Source organism: Pelodiscus sinensis, chromosome 30, assembly GCF_052426305.1.
Source record: "Pelodiscus sinensis isolate ZL-2025 chromosome 30, ASM5242630v1, whole genome shotgun sequence".
In the NCBI taxonomy this organism is placed as follows: Eukaryota; Metazoa; Chordata; order Testudines; family Trionychidae; genus Pelodiscus; species Pelodiscus sinensis.
Window position 1 is genome coordinate 11162006 of NC_143081.1, and position 2856 is coordinate 11164861.

Here is a 2856-nt window from a genome sequence, read left to right on the forward strand (position 1 = left end):
CTTTAGGAAGTGGTAGTGGCGGTTGAAGGACTGGTGGAGAATCCAGCATGCCCAGGGGACTGAGAGGTGTTGGGGTGGGGGCCTTGGCTCCCTGCGTCCCTTCTGACCTCCCGCCCAGTGCTCCAGAGGAAAAGGACAGTATTGCCAGGAGGGGGTAAGTGGAGCTCCAGTGGCGTGCTCCCCGACAGGTGGTGGAGAATGCACGAAGAGACCCCACACCTCTGACAGCAAGGGGTACAGGGACATAGACACCCTCCTTGACAGGAACAGGGGAAAATGGATACCTCAAAGGTGTTAGAGTGGATGACCGAGAACCAGCATCAGCAGGCCCAGATGTTTCAGCAGTTGGCAGTCCAGCAACAAGAATAGCAGAGGCAACTGATATGTGAACTCGCCGAACAACAGAAGGCCCAGCAAGACCAGTGGTTCCAGAAGTGGATGACGATGTCCTGGTCTAGCCAAGGAGTGCCGATCATGGGAAAAGAGGGGTCTGACCCCAGGCTGCCACCCCTGAAATGGCTTGTGAGGATGGGGCCCCAAGATGAACCCGAGGCCTTCCTGGTGATGTTCGAGAGGCTGGCCACAGCGGCCTGCTGGCCGGCCAAACAATGGGCTACTATCCTTGCCCCCTATTTGACCGGTCCAGCATAACTAGCCTACAGGAGTATGGATGAACGCGAAGCGCTGAATTATTATAAGGTTAAGGAAGCTATCCTAGACCAGACCGGGATAACGCCCGAGACATATCGCCAGAAATTTCGACAAGAATGCTGCAAAGCGGGGACTCACCCTCGACTCTTCATGCAGCGTCTTAAGGGACTGGCTTGGAGATGGCTAGAACCAGAAAAACATTCAGTGGCCCAAGTAGCAGAAACTATTGTCCTGGAACAGTTAGTCAAGTCCCTCCCAACGGAGGCCCAGTGCTTTGTAAGGTGGCACCGTCCCACCACCCTCGCAGAGGCCATGGCCTTAATGGAAAATTATTTAACGTCCGAAGATGTAGACAGGGCAGGGCGTGGAAGTAGGGAAGGCCCGACAAAGGGAGGTAAGGAAAGCTGGGGGATATGCTCAAGGGCTCCAATAGGGAAGAGCGGGCCATTCAACTGTGGTAAACTGTCCAAGCCCATGGATAGGTGACCTAGCTAAGGAATGCCTAGTTCTTTATCATTGAGGTGTGTCAGCTGATTTTATGTATCTTAAAAAGCTGGTAGAAAAGGCCTTTTCCCTCCCAGAGTTGGAAAGTTCTCTGGGGGTTGTGCACATGATTGATTGGGATTGAAAACTCATTTTTTATGATGTCAGATAAGAAACCATATGTGGGGCTTGCAGCTCAGAAGTTAGGAATGGAAGTTTCCATCCTTGGAGTACACAGCCCAGTACAGACTTGAATCCTGCAAACGGAAACCCCAGAGGGCCCTTATAGGCCACAGCCCATGCCGCTGAGCTAGAAACGTGGTGAGTGATAAATCACATCAACCTTGATTTTAACGTCATGAGAATGCTAAGAGCAGCATGGGCCAGTATGTGCACACCCTGTAAACAACTTTGCTATAACTAGTGTGGGGAGTCCCCTGCCTGGTGAGTTTCATCAGGACTGAGACCTTGGAGGGTGCCCTGGATTCCCCGAACTAAAGCCACATCGACCGCAGCCCTTGAAGCAAGGATCAAGGACGGGCCTCCCTGTGGTAGAAGGTACGTAAACATTCCAGGTACCATTTACTCTTGTAGGCATTCCTCTGTAGCGCTTGCTGATGTGCGCTCTGAAATAGCTGTATGACAACAACTCAGCAGCATTAACTCTGTCGTAGCAGTGACGTAGTGAGTCTTATCAAACAAACTATCCCTAACTGACTCTGTGTAGAAGCGAATCCATAGTCCCCTTTGCCCATGTGAGGGATGCCTCGGCCTTGCACTGCAGATCAGGCTGTGGGCTGGGCCCCGCTGGCTGAGAGTGCCTTTCCCCCACGGCCTTGCCGAGCATGCTCACAGGAGAACAGGACTATAGAAGGCCCTGACGCGGCTCACTCAGGGCTGACTGCTGAGGGGGAAGGAGCTGCAGAGCTGGAAGAGCCACCACAGCCCAAACCGACGCAGCAGCCGTTACAGCCCCAGCAGGAACTGCTGCCGCTGCAGCCAGCGACAGAGCCACGGCCCCGGAGACGGAAGCTACGGCAACAGAGAGATGCGGGATGGTAGGAAGCGGCCCAGGGCAGGAAATTGAAAACCCCGAGTGCTTGGTTTGTTGAGGAGAGGAACTCTTGGCTCAGCAGGCAATGGACCAAGCCACTACCAACAGGGCCCTGGGCTGGGACCCCATGAAGTGGGAGGGCCCAGGTCCCCCTACACCTCCCTCTGCAGTGCTCCAAAGCAGAGGAAGGCCCAGGAGCATTATCCGGACTAGGCCGCAGAACCATATTTACCCAAGGTGTGAGGGGCCTTACCTGGACTCATCCACAGGGCCATATCTGGACTAAGCCGCAGGACCGTATTTACCCCAAGAGGGAGGGCCTTACCTAGACTAGGCTGCAGGGATCTATTTACCCTGAGGGGGAAGACGGGCTTGCCTGGACAAGGCAGTAGGTCCACATTTACCCCAAGAGTGAGGAGCCTTACCTGGACTAGGCCGCAGGGAAGTGTTTACCTCAAGGGAGAAGAGCTTTACCGGGACTAGGCCACAGGGCCACATTTACCCCACTAGGGGGTATCCCGAAGACTGGGCTGCAGGGCTATGTTGACTTTGACAGAGGGGCATCGCATATGCAGATACAGGCCACTGGGCCGCATGGACCCTGATAGGCGATCTCATGAGGAATTTTAACTGTGAGATCCATCCCAAGGGACATTTGCCCTTGACAG